General features: G+C 42.1%; 1 protein-coding gene across 4 annotated transcripts in view; it reads right to left on the bottom strand.

The window, feature by feature from the left end:
- NKAIN2 (sodium/potassium transporting ATPase interacting 2) overlaps positions 1–13,597 on the bottom strand; it is a 780,527-nt gene that overhangs the window by 393,196 nt on the left and 373,734 nt on the right. Inside the window, exon 2 of one of the 4 annotated variants that reach the window (XM_073337204.1) lies at positions 11,843–11,978. The exons of the other annotated variants lie outside the window; for them this stretch is intronic. The gene's annotated coding sequence lies outside the window, so the exon portion shown is untranslated. The remainder of the gene's footprint in view (positions 1–11,842; positions 11,979–13,597) is intronic. 4 annotated transcript variants of the gene reach the window in all.

The following is a 13,597-nucleotide window of genomic DNA, read 5'->3' as shown; positions in this document are numbered from 1 at the left end:
CATCAATGAACACAGGGCTCTATCCAAATCTAAATTAAGATCTCCATAATTCTTTATATGAACTAAAGCTGTTACCACTTTAAAGGATTTCAGTTATAGGATAAATCATTTGGTCATCTTAATTTAGGCCAGAATCAAGATTTCCATTGACTCACTTTTAATTTGGATCAGCATCTTTGGCTACAATTCAGCAAACATGCATGTGCTTTACTTGATTGTCATAAGTAGTCCCATTGACTTCAGTGGAAACACAGATATGCACAAAGTTAAAGCACATAAAAAGTATCTTAAGGATTGAGGCTTTACTAGCAATAATTTTTTTTTCTGCTTCAGAAAACCTCTCATAACTCACCACAGTTGTCAATCTACAGGTGCACATGGGGATTTGTAGAATAAGCACTTGCACTGGGTGAATTACGTGGAAAATTTACACCTTACCAAGCCAGAGCTTCCATTAGCACTAATGCTCACATTATAAGTATTGTTGGTTTTTTTTGCACATCAACCATAGCCCAAACTTCTTAAGTGTGGTGAGGTCCCAATCTAAAAAAGAATATTCTCGTTCTGTAATAAATATAGCACTGAACTGAGCCTTTAAACTTTTGATTAAAAGTTGGCCAAAATGTTCCACTATGCCTTAGTTTGTATGTGCTGAGAGTGACTATATCTTGGTACTTTATTACTAAAATCTAACAGAGCATACATAATTTAGCTGCAGCAAAAATCTCCTGATTTATTAAAAGCTGATATAAAGCTTTCGATACATACCTATTCTGGAAGGTAATATGGTATCAGACAAATTGGCAGGATAAAACTTACAACTGGGAGAATATTTTAAACTAAATGATAAGCCAAAATATAGCTGTTTACTCAAATATGTTTTTAAAGTATAGTTCATTCATTAGGTTACTGAAAGGAGGAAAAGCATTTCAGTTACAATTGTCAGCCTTTATGGATTTTAAAAGACTTCCACTTCCAACAGTGTTACCACAGGATACACACAACTATTGACTGTGAGCCATTTATGGGAGATGGATTAATAGCTTTCTTTCCTCCATAAATATAAATAATGTGTCTATAACTCATCAAAATGTCAAACAGTGAAACTGTTAATGGTATCCCTCTCCATTCTCCCACCATTCCCCGCAGGAGTCTTACAGGAAGAGAAACTCATGTGTAGTGTTTATGGAGAATTCATTCTGTGATCCATGCCGGGTTTTTCTTTTAGAGTCTCAGGTATACCAGCCAGGTCATATAAATAGAAATTCTTACATTTCCTATAGAAAATTCGTATGGACGTTCTATCTTGGAATACACTGTTCATCAGTTGGCTTGGCAGAAGCAACTCAATCCAAATGAATAGCCTACAGAGAGCACTTTTAGTATTTTTAGTCCATTTCAGATTTCAGGTTTTTACTGGAGAGTCCAGTTAGCTACAGTCAAGAAGCTGCATGTTGTGTTCTCTGAGCTTCAGGATTAAACAAGTGGCCTGTGGAATGTTAATTAAAACTGTATACAGCATATATATTCTTCCCAGAAGCTCCTACTCAGTTAGGAAACAACACTGGCAATGAGGATCAACAACAACAAAACCAACAAAAAACAAAGTACGAGCTTTGTAGCTGTTGAGTTTTTAGATTGTACAATGCTGCCCACAGAAAAAAAGAGTCTCTGTTCCTGCAGTTGCAAAAGCCACACTCATGCCGTGCTGTAACTGGCACTTTGCAACAACTGTACCTTGCTCTATCAGATTGGAAGTGTTGGGCATATCTTCTGGAGAGCATCAGAAAGCCTGAACATGTCCCTCTTAAGTTAAATAACAAAAAGAATAAACAAACAAGTGTGCACATAACATTGCTAACCAAGGTGTTGTGACAAATCTATCAAGGGTCTACCTCATATTCCACAGCCACACAGTATGCTTTGCAGTTCTGTAGTCTGAACTTGGAAAAAATGTTCTTGAACTTCCCTGAGCTTTTTGTCCATGAATCTTACTCCACTCTGGGACCCAGATGGGAATATTGGCTTAAAAGGTTAGAAAATCTATTTCTTGTGACGGAGGAAGATGACTCTACCTACACTTGCAAAGTACTTTAAATCACAAAAATATTGACTATGATCAATATATGTTTCAGCAAGCACATCGGTGAGAGAGGAAAAACATGTCTGAGTATCATGAGTGCCTACATCACCTTGTGATTTCATGTGAGTTAACAAAAGTGGATCGCAAGATAAGAGGGCAGATAAAACAAGGATGTTTGTCAGCTAAACTGAGAAGACAAATTCTCCAAGACCTCCAAATGACTCATCAGAATACTGGATGGACACTGCTTGAGCAAACAAGATGTCAGAAACACATGCTCAACAAATAGAGCAAGACAACCTGGCAACAGATACAGAGACAGCACATGTACTCCACACTAGGAACTCAATCAGGAATTGAGTGTGTAGTTATCAAGATGGAAACCAAATTTGGAAAACTCAGGGTCCAACCACAGAGATGACATATGTAAAATGCTACAAATGTGGAGCTCAACTGATGACATGGTCCTTTTCATGTCAGAAAGCTGGTGGAAGAAGAATAAGCACATCTGGAAGAGGCTGAAGTCATCAAGCAAGTGGAAGGCCCCACACCATTGGTATCCCCTATAGTAGTGGCCCACAAACCAAAGCAATCAGGCAAAATCAAAATCTGCATGGATATGTGTTTAACCAATGGGGCTATTAAATGTAAATGACACATCCACCCCACTATAGATGAGATTATTGCAGATCTGAATGTAGCTAAATTCTTCTCCACGTCTGACCTCAGAGCAGCATACCACCAACTTGAGCTTTACCAGAAGTCAAGGTACATAATAACCTTCATGACACGCTTGGGTTTATGCACTATAAACAACTCAGTTTTGGCATTTCTTCAGCCACAGAAATATTTCAAAACACCATACATGAGCTACTAGCTGGAATCTCTGGAGTTCTTAACATGAATGATGAGATATTAGTATTTGGCACCACATCTGAAGAACATGACACTCGACTTGCAGCTGATTTTGAATGACTGCAGAAACAGAACCTGTAGCCAGACAGCCAGCCCCCCCCCTCAGACCAGCATTGCTGGAAACACAGGAGGAAGCAGGAACAGGGCACTTAACATATATTCCAGCACACCCTTTGAAGCTGTGAAAGCACAGGTGTGCTGCTACAATGTGCCTCTGGGAGCAGATACAAGGATTAAGCTCACAGCAGGCAGAGGCCCTGTGACAGACATGGCTCTTAGCCCCAACTAAATAGCATGATGCACACACACCAACATCCTAGGTGGGAAAATATTTACCCTGATAAAAGAAATGTCCAGTAGTCGAAACTTATTGTTTCTCTCCTTTGCAAGTGTAAACTACTCTTGCGAAAGCTGGCGTCACCCCAACAGACCAGCCTCAATTTGGCATAAGAAATGAGAAAGAGAATAAAGGAGTACAGAGGTATAAGTAGGGGACCTACAGCACCATGATTTTTGAGTGCTTTTCACTATCTATCTGCTGGTCAGATAAGTGACAGCCTCCCAAGGCTTCTGCAGCTAAGAGGGTCCCTACGCCTTGTCCCTTATTCGTCTTTCCGCGGAATTGAGTGACCGATCCTGGCTTGGCACCGCTGGAATCGAGAGATGCAAGGAGGGTAAGAAGCACCCACACCTGATCTCCTATCTTTAGTGTACACATATTTTGAAATAGAGCTCTATACTTTGTTTTCTTTCTTTGGGATTGTGGCTTCAGTTTTGTAACTTGTTTGTGTGTGTAACATCTCTACATTTAAATAAGTAGGCACTAGCAATTTTGTAACCACATGATTAGAATCTAGCTTAATAAATTTTGGTAACCATTTATGCATAAGCCTGACTTGTTTTCTCTGGTTTACTGTAAAGCAGCCAACACAATTAAAGAACCTCAGCCGTTTTGGCTCTAAAGCCTGGCCATTAGGTGAGAGTACTAAGAGCCTAGCGTTGAGTTGTGCCGCCTCCACGGGGCAAACTCTTGGGGCACCTGTCAGTCAATCCTGGCTGCCCGCTGCGAAGGAGCTCTGAGCTCTAGCAGTTAAAGTCACGGGTGTGGAGAGGCTCTTAGTGCTGCCATTGGGGCACCTGTCAGTCAGTATTGACTGCCCGCTGCGAAGGAGCTCTGAGCTCTAGCAGTTAAAGTCACGGGTGGTTAGGACCTTGGGGCATCCGTCAGCCTAGCCCGGGCTGCCCGCCGCAAAGGGACAGTGCGTCCTAGCGGTTAAAGTCACGGATGGTATAAACGGGCATAGCTGGCACCTCACCAAACATCCTTGGCCGTCGGCTAACAGAACCTCACATTAAACACAGACAAATGTAAGATAAACCCAGAATGTTAGAATTTTTTGGATGTACATTTTCCAGAGATGGTGTCTCAGTAAGATCCTAAGAAAGTGAAGGACATTAATTAGGCCACCATGCCCATGAAACCCACTGAAGTTCATAGCCTGCTATGGCTTGCAAATTACTATGGCAGATTCATTCTGAGGCTAATCACTATCACACAGCCTATGGAATCTTAATTTAAATCTATATACAGAATTTGTGTGATTCTTTCCAGAAGCTCCTACTCAGTTAGGACACAATATTGTGCAGATGGGAAATAATCTCTAACTAAAGCCAGGTAGACCTGTAATATTTTGTACATAGTAAAATGTGTAAATGATTATTTTTTCATGCATTTTTTCTTGGTGACAGTGCACCTAAGTAGCAGTATAGCTGAAAGTTAACTCTAGTTCTGGATGGATTTAGTGTGCTTTTAATATTTAGATTTTGACTTTTACTGCTACAAATATGTAACCCTAAAGCTGTGGCTGTTTCCCCATTGACCCGATAATTGGTATAACTCCCCTTGTCCATCCGGGGAAGCCAGCCAATGTAGGAGGATGAGAGTACCTGAACTACAACTTGCAGAAAGCATCCCGGTGACACATCAAAATCAAAATGTCTCCGTTTTTTCGTAAAAATTTTATTTGGGATTGTTTTTTGACATACACACACACACACCCCACTAAATGTGTTAGTCTCTAAGGTGCCACAAGTCCTCCTTTTCTTTTTACAAATAAATAATCCATGGAATGCAGGCGCCCCCTCAAGAAAACTTTGGACATATTCACGAATATTCAGCTATGAAGCAGCCATCCAAAGTACGATAAACTAAAAAGAAAGAACAAGAAATTGCAGATCTGGACACCTTCTCCCCCTGCCCTGCCTCAGATGGTATTTCCCTTTTCTTGCCTTTCAGTACCAGATGTTCCCGCAGTATTGTGCTGGTGTCTCATATAAATAAAGGACATGAATGTGCAGCTGGGGAAGTGAGGAAGAGGCAGAAGTGAAGGTGAGAGGGAAGGGTTGCCAGTTTCTTCAGCTCTCTCCTCCATCCCCACGATGAAGTTCCTACTCATTATCCTGAGGAAGCTCCACCCTTCTATCTTTTAAATTAAAAAAGGAACATTTACTATATTGCAGCCAGTTGTAGCCCTAGCACTTGGGGTTGCAGAAGGGGAGCCATGGGCAAAAGTGTGCCACAAGCAGCCACATACTTCACTGATGTTTAGCATCAGCTCTGCCCAGAGGTGAAAGTAAGCCGGTACGCCCCGGTACGGTGTACCGGCAAGAGCCGGTGCACCATCCTGGGGCAGCCTGGCTTCCCCAGGCAGGGCCAGCTCTAGGCACTAGCAACACAAGCAGGTGCTTGGGGCAGTACCTTTCTAGAGGCGGCATTCCCACGCCGGCCATGCCGCCCCTAGAAATGTGCCCCAGCCGCCCCAGCTTGCCTCCACTCTGCCTCTGCCTGCTCCCCTGAGCGCTCTGCCGCCGCGCCACTTCTCCCCCTTCCCGCCCAGGCTTGCCACCCGCCAAACAGCTGTTTGGCGTGGCAAGCATGGGAGGGAGGGAGGAGAAGCTGAGTGGCGGCGTGTTCAGGGGAGCAGACGGAGCGGAGGTGAGCTAGTGCGCGCGGGGGGAGGGGGGGAGCTGTAGGAAGCAATGTGGGGGAGGGAAATGCTGCACAGCCTAGGGGAGGAGGCAAGGCTGGGGATTTGGGGAAGGGTCGGAGTTGGGGTGGAGCCGGGGGCATGAAAAAAATGTGGGGGCAGCCAAAAATTTTTTTGCTTCGGGCAGCAAAAATCCTAAAGCCGGCCCTGTCCCCAGGGGGCAATTTAAAGGGCCTGGGGCTCCCAGCAGTGCTGGAGCCCCAGGCCCTTTAAATTGCTTCCAGAGCCCCGTTACTCCATGGCTCCGGGGGCTATTTAAAGGACCGGGGCAGTAGAAGCAGGGGAGCCACAGGCCCTTTAAATAGCCCCCAGAGTCCTGGGGTAGCGGGGGCTTCAGGGGCTATTTAAAAGGCCGGGTCTCCAGCTGCCTCTGCCACCCCGGTCCTTTAAATAGCCGCTGGAGCCCCACCGCTTCCCCAGGGCTCCAGAGACCAATTAAAGGACGGGGCAGTAGAAGCAGGGGAGCCCGGGGCCCTTTAAATAGCCTCCGGAGCCCCAGGCTGCTGCTGCTACCTGGGGGGGGGGGGGCGGGAAAGAGGAGGAGGAGGAGGGGCAGCACTTACCTTACAGGGTGGGCTGGGGCTGGCTCTGACCCCCTCAGCCCCGCCCCTTCCGCCCTAGGCCCCACCCCTTTCTGGGGCCAGAGCTGGCCCAGCGTCACTCGACTTACTTTCACCCCTGCCTCTGCCTCAGCATGAGTCGCCACTTCACTACCCATCAAATGGGCAAAAGGCTGGTATCTTAGCTATTTCCAGGGCAGGGCTGGGTATTCCCCCACGCTCCAAAATGACCTTTTCTTTTTTAATTTCTCTAGAAACTTTCTGGTTTTTCAATTAAAAAAAAGCAGAAACAAAGATTTGCTGTTTTCAAAACCCAAGCTGTAGTTTTCCTGTCAGTTAAACTAGGCAATGTCAACTAAAGCCTGGGGTATATTGTTGACCTCATCTAGCTACCTCCTGGTAAAAACTACAGTGCCTGTCTCCACAAGGATTTTACATCAGGATAGCTAACACACATTAGTTATCTCACAATAAAAATAAAATAAAATAGAATAAAAATAAAATAATAATACCCCTTTCTTCAATGAAAACAAAGCCTAAAGTAGTCTGGATTAAAGTTTGATAGTTGCTGGAAGTATAAAGATATGAAATATAATATTGGGCATCTGATTTAGTTTTGTGCAGACATAGACACAGTGCAGCAGTATGCATTTCAAGTAATAGGAACATTCAGATGTAGTGATATGCAGCTCAATGAAATGTAAGGTCTGATGCAGCAAGGTGCTGTGCACTCTGAAGGCTCACTTAAATTCATGGGAGTCCTTGAGTGGATTGCTCAGGATCACTCATCATCAGGACTTTATTTTGCAGCATAAAGTCACTAGTTTGCCTGTGAAGGTTTGGGGAAACTGTTTATGAATGACTTATGAATTCTGATTGATTTTATGACCTCTATATACAATTCCAACCTTCAGCGTGTAGTGAGTCAGCTGTTTGCTGACAGGGACCATGCCATGCATCACACACCCTGTGCTACAAGTCAAATAAAGAAGTGATTCAAAGAGAATGGGGTTGTCCTGGTAGAACAACGAGTATATAAAAGAGATTAGCCAAACTAAAGGAAATTGGTTATCTAAGGTTGTCTGGGGGACGGATGGGGGGAGAGGGGGAAGGTCGGGGGATGAGGTTAGAGCATTGGAAATTCCCCTGCAGAAAAAGGAGGAGAGAGGGAGAGGCATTACCTTGCTGTTAAAGCAACATGCTTCCTGAGTCAGAGGAAACCTTTCTGCCCACCAGAACTAAACAAGCTACAGAGAATTTGTTGCAGGGCAGGAAGAGAGAACCTGAAGGCTGGGCAGGAGGAGAGGAGGGTCAACCCTGAAAGGACTGACCAAAACCCAAAGGATTCTAGGAGCAGTGAGGACACTTGAAGGAGGATTTTTGAAGGCAGGTTTTGTTATTTGCATGGATCTGTAAGTCTCCATGTTTTTTCTGAGTTGAGTGTGTATGTTAAGAAGTTGCTTTGCCATGCCTTGGAGACTAAACTGTAAACTGGAATACCCACAAGGGTAGAGCTCTGGGGAGGGCATGCTTAAGATTCTAGGGAGACTGGGGGTCCAGCCCTGGTCTTGATGCCTTGGGAGCTGGAGCACAGAGTCCCACTTCCAAGAAGGGGTACCAGCCAGGAAGTTTGTATCTCCTAGGCTAGGGGTGAGCCTGAGAGGCCAGACCTGGTGTCTGGCTGCTGATCAGACTCAGGGGGCTTAGAAGCACACAGAATCTAGTGTTTGGATCCAAACTCAGTAGGTCTGTGACAATGGCAAATGTTAATACCCCTAAGAAATAAAAGGATAGCAATGCTAATATTAAGTGCACATTTTGCTTTGTAGATGGAAAAATTCATTGCACCAACACTACAATCTGCTTATGTATTATTCATAGATTCACAGATTCCAAGGCCAGAAGGGACCGCTGTGATCAGCAAGTTTGACTGACAGGAAAACTTCCCCTAAATAATTCCTTGCACTTATCTTTTAGAAAAACATTCAGTTTTGATTTAAAAATTGCCAGCGATAGAGAATCCACCACAATCCTGACTAAATTGTTCCAGCATCAGGGGCTGTCTCTCTTTTGAAGGGGTGACACACTGAACCTACATTACTGAGCTACTCATTTTTTTGGGCACGTTAACTGCTCTAAGATATGTATTTCACACACCATCTTGGCCTCTTATTTTAAAAGATCATTTGAGTGCCTCCTCAGAACTGCTGAATTATTCATCTTTCACATAATTATTTGCTGTTTATGGCCATGTCTGATGTTTGACTTTGTATTTTCTTGTTACTTTAAAAAAAATGAAAGTCTGAGATAATTATATAGGATCACATTTTAAATATGAAATATCAGTCACTGTGTACCTATGCTAAAATTAAAAGAAAACTGTAGGAAATACTCCAGAGATGTTGGGCATTTTTATACATGCATCTGTCTGATCTGCGTTCAGATTGCCACTGTCTGCTCTAATGGACCAAATTAAACACTTACATGGATGCCATTTATTGTAGATGACTGATAATTCTATTTCTGCTTATACATCCACAGGATGACATTTGAAATGGCATAATTCTTAAGGAAAGAAACAATTGGCTTCTCTTGATATGTATACCATTGTCTGGCTGATCCACTTATCTATATGAGTTTGCTCTGTACTTCGGGGAACTGACATAATATTATCCTGCCATGTGACGTTCACGTAGGGCATGTTATTAGAGCTATAAATCTAAAGGACAACTTGTATGGTGGCTGGTTCTCCTTGAGTAATTCTACAGCAAGTTCACATTTGTGTTCAATAAGCTTCTTGCCTGAAAGCTTATGTATTGCATAATGGGATTTTTTTCCTTCTTCTAGTGAAAGTAAAGGGCCAGAGTCTGGCTACCCTTGTACCGGCATGCAAAAGGAGAGACTGGAGCGCAAGAAACCATATGCCCAGGTTGAAGAATTGGCAGCACAATCCAGGTGCTTACCATCTTGAGTGCAAGGGCTGTGTTGGGGGGCGGGAAATCAGAGTCACCGGTGTAGCTTAGCTCCATTGAAGCCAATTGCAAAACTCCCAGACATCAGTGGACTCAGGATTTCACCTGCTGAAAGGTGAATGCTTGTGTAGTTTGAGGCCAAGGCTCAGTCCTCTACTAGTTGGTAGAAGGCAGGACAAATGCTGCAGAGAATGCATGCTGTTCCCTTTTCAAGAATATAGTCGCTGTCACTGCTACAGGAGATGCTCCAGTGTCCTCCTGCCTTCCTCAGACCTCTGCAGGCAGAATATTTATATTACATCTAGAAAATGTCCCAGGTATGGTGTCTATACTATAGGCACTCCTCCATTAAGCATCTGTGGCTTTTTAAAGGATAATAGAATTCAAACTATAGACTGTGTTCTAAGAGGTCTTCTCACCATTTCAGGACACCATTAATAGGCTTTGTGACATCTATACAGGATACTTTTTCCTCAAGGTCCAAAAAGGATTTCAGTGGTGGCACTTAATTAAATAAAGTAATTGGAATATTTTAAAATAAAATATTCAGTTAGCTAATCTCAATTTGCATTATTCAAGGTATTTACCACAGCAAGTACAAGGGAATATTGCAGATATGGAAATTTAATATAGCTATTTAAAGTTACTGACCTTGGCAGGTTTTTCTGTACCCCTACTATAAGTATTGTAGTTTTAGTGGGAAATTTCCCACTATGTGATCTTGCCTCAACAAAGAGCATGCTCTTGGCAAATTCAGCCCCACTGAGGCATTTTAAGGCATTGTGTGAATCAAGTCATTCCTCTGTAGCTTTATAACTTTTTAGACAAGTTATTTTGTCTTATTTGTAAGCTTCCGTAAGTCTAGCATGAATCTGACTGCAATTGCACTTTAGGTTTTCTCTGAAGATTTAAATTTGTACACTTTGATTTGTAGTGGCACTCACTTTTCAGCCATTCTTACATGCAAGGATTTGAAACTAGGATTTTTGAATATGTCTGGCACATCTAAAGTCCTACACAGAAGCTTAAAAATACAAATATGCACCTAAATATCATTTGCAGGCCTGGGCAGTATATTCAAGGTTTTGACTATATTTAATCTTTATTGTCTGAGTTCCAGTTTAAATTCATAGATCTGTACACTCTAATACTGTGTCTATATTTTGAGGAGGATATTAAATTGTATATTTTAAAAAGAGCAATTGGGAAAGGATTAGAATGCCTAACTGAATAGACAGAGTCAAAACAGATAGCATGACCATGAAAGAGTCTTCTAACACAAAAGAACAGTATTAAAATGTGCATCATAAAGGACCACTTACAGATTATGTGTCAAAACATCCATGTGAACTGGGTAAATCATTAACCGCTCTGACTCATTTTCCCCATCTGTGAAATAGGGATAGTAATGCTGACTCAACAGTTATAAAGCACACTGAGAATGACAGATGAAAACACAATATAAGTGCTCCATATTAATTATTATATTTGTAAGCCCTTTGGGATGAGGAATTGAGTCTGTACATAGTTTAGCACTCTGGGATCCCACTCTGGTTTTGGACTTTTGGGCACTCTCACTATAAAAAGAAAAAACAGGTTAAAATTTTCAAAATTGGGTGACTACAATTAAGCTACTGAATACATATTCAGGCATCCAAAGAAAAGTGGCCTGATTTACAAGGATGCTGAGCAAACACAGCTCCCAATGAAGGGGGAAAAATGGGTTTGAAAATCTTGCCCACAAATACCAAGAATAACATTGTATTAGTAGGTCGTGTAGAGAAAGGTTTATTATGTTACATATGATTTTTGAACTACAGGGTTCCTAACTAGGATGTTCAAGAGCTGTTGTTCTAAATAACATTCATATGTGATGTTCATGAGTACTGCAAATGGAAGTGGGTTAGAAAGCTCACACTGGCACATTTCTGAAATGCTATACATATATCTTAGGAACAATGAAGATCATAATAAAAACACCTTGCTTTTACAGAGCTTTTTAACCTTGGATCTGAAAGATTTTAATGACTTAATGGAGTGTTCAGACAGCTGTTATAATATCTTTATTATAGTGTCAAGTATCAGGGGGTAGCGGTGTTAGTCTGTATCCACAAAAACAACAAGGAGCCCAGTGGCACCTTAAAGACTAACAGATTTATTTGAGCATAAGCCTTTGTGGGTAAAAACCTCACTTCTTCAGATGCATGGAGTGAAAGTTACAGATGCAGACATAAATATACTGACACATGAAGAGAAGGGAGTTACCTCACAAGTGGAGAACCAGTGTTGACAGGGCCAATTCAATCAGGGTGGATGTGGTCCACTCCCAACAATAGATGAGGAGGTGTCAATTCCAGGAGAGGCAAATCTGCTTCTGTAATGAGCCAGCCACTCCCAGTCCCTATTCAAATCCAAATTAATGGTGTTAAATTTACAAATGAATTTTAGTTCTGCTGTTTCTCTTTGAAGTCTGTTTCTGAAGTTTTTTTGTTCAAGTATAGCTACTTTCGAATCTGTTATCGAATGTCCAGGAAGATTGAAGTGTTCTCCCACTGGCTTTTGTGTGTTACCATTCCCGATGTCCGATTTGTGTCCATGTATTCTTTTACATAGGGACTGTCCGGTTTGGCCAATGTACATGGCAGAGGGGCATTGCTGGCACATGATGGCATATATAACGTTAGTAGATGTGCAGGTAAATGAGCCCCTGATGGTGTGGCTGATGTGGTTGGGTCCTCTGATGTTGTCACTACAGTAGACATGGGGAAGAAGGCAACGAGGTTTGCTACAGGGATTGGTTCCTGGGTTAGTGTTTCTGTGGTGTGGTGTGTAGTTGATGGTGAATATTTGCTTCAGGTTGGGGGGCTGTCTGTAAGCGAGGACTGGCCTATCTCCCAAGGTCTGTGAGAGTGAGGGATCGTTGCCCAAATTATCTGACAGCAATTGGTGAATATTAGCATAAGTGAAGTTACCTTCAAACTCATGATTTTCTTTTTTTAGATTTATTTCCATAATGAAACATTTATTGAAAGAAAACATGCTTGCTTACTAAACAATAATTGTCCTTGCTTATGCATGAGTTAGAGGGTGCTATGCTTTTAATGAAAGCATAATGCCTAAATCAAGGTTGATCAGTATGCTTAGCAGCAGATGACAGGAGCAGGGAAAATGTGATATGAATAAGCAACAGCTAAAGGACAAGATGACTCAAAAGACCATGTGAGGTGCATATGCCCCAAATACTTATATTATATTCCATGTTATCTTTTCAGCCTCAGCTATTCTTGTAATTCTTCCAGTGAGTGATGATCAGTCCATTCGAAGGTTTTAGTATAAGTAACTAAATGAGCTCTGTAGCCACTTCTAACAAGCACTGCATTTTTCTGGATGGGTAGTCAACTCATCACAGTAGACTCCTAGTACAGCTGAATGCTAATCCCTGTTTGTTCCTGTGAGGGAGGTCAAGCAAACACAAAGTTTCCCTTGGTCTCAGAGCAGAAACATCTGAGAAGCCTTAAGTGGGCTTATTGGGTGAATTCAGCAGCAAAGATGCCTCAAGTTGATTATCTCTGCACTCACAGGAAGGTGACTCTGCAATCAAAGAGAATTGCCGTTGAGAGTTTCATGGAACAAGAATAGAGGATTCTAGCCAAAAATAGTATTGAACATAGCAAAGAGAATGCAGCCAAAGACCAAACACAGCAGCAATGCCCTTAGTATCCGAGGCTGACATAGGGGGAACTGTAACATTTACCTGTGAAACAACAAAAAGTATTATACCCAAGTTGTTTAGAAACAAAATTTATGTTGATATCAGGGAATGTGTAAAGTGCCATTCTGTACTTGTAGATATTTATAATTCACACTATATCTGCTGAGTTCACAGACATAAGATGTTGCTTCACTGTGATCTTTATTATTTTAAATATAAGATTACTCCTTATTTATGGTTCAGTTTATCCCACATGAATGTGCGTGGCATTATTATCAATGCCTGAGCATAGATAATAACCCATAAAA

Source organism: Lepidochelys kempii, chromosome 3 (assembly GCF_965140265.1).
Source record: "Lepidochelys kempii isolate rLepKem1 chromosome 3, rLepKem1.hap2, whole genome shotgun sequence".
In the NCBI taxonomy this organism is placed as follows: domain Eukaryota; kingdom Metazoa; phylum Chordata; order Testudines; family Cheloniidae; genus Lepidochelys; species Lepidochelys kempii.
The sequence above is the reverse complement of the archived record's forward strand: the minus strand, read 5'-3'. Positions and strand labels throughout refer to the sequence as shown.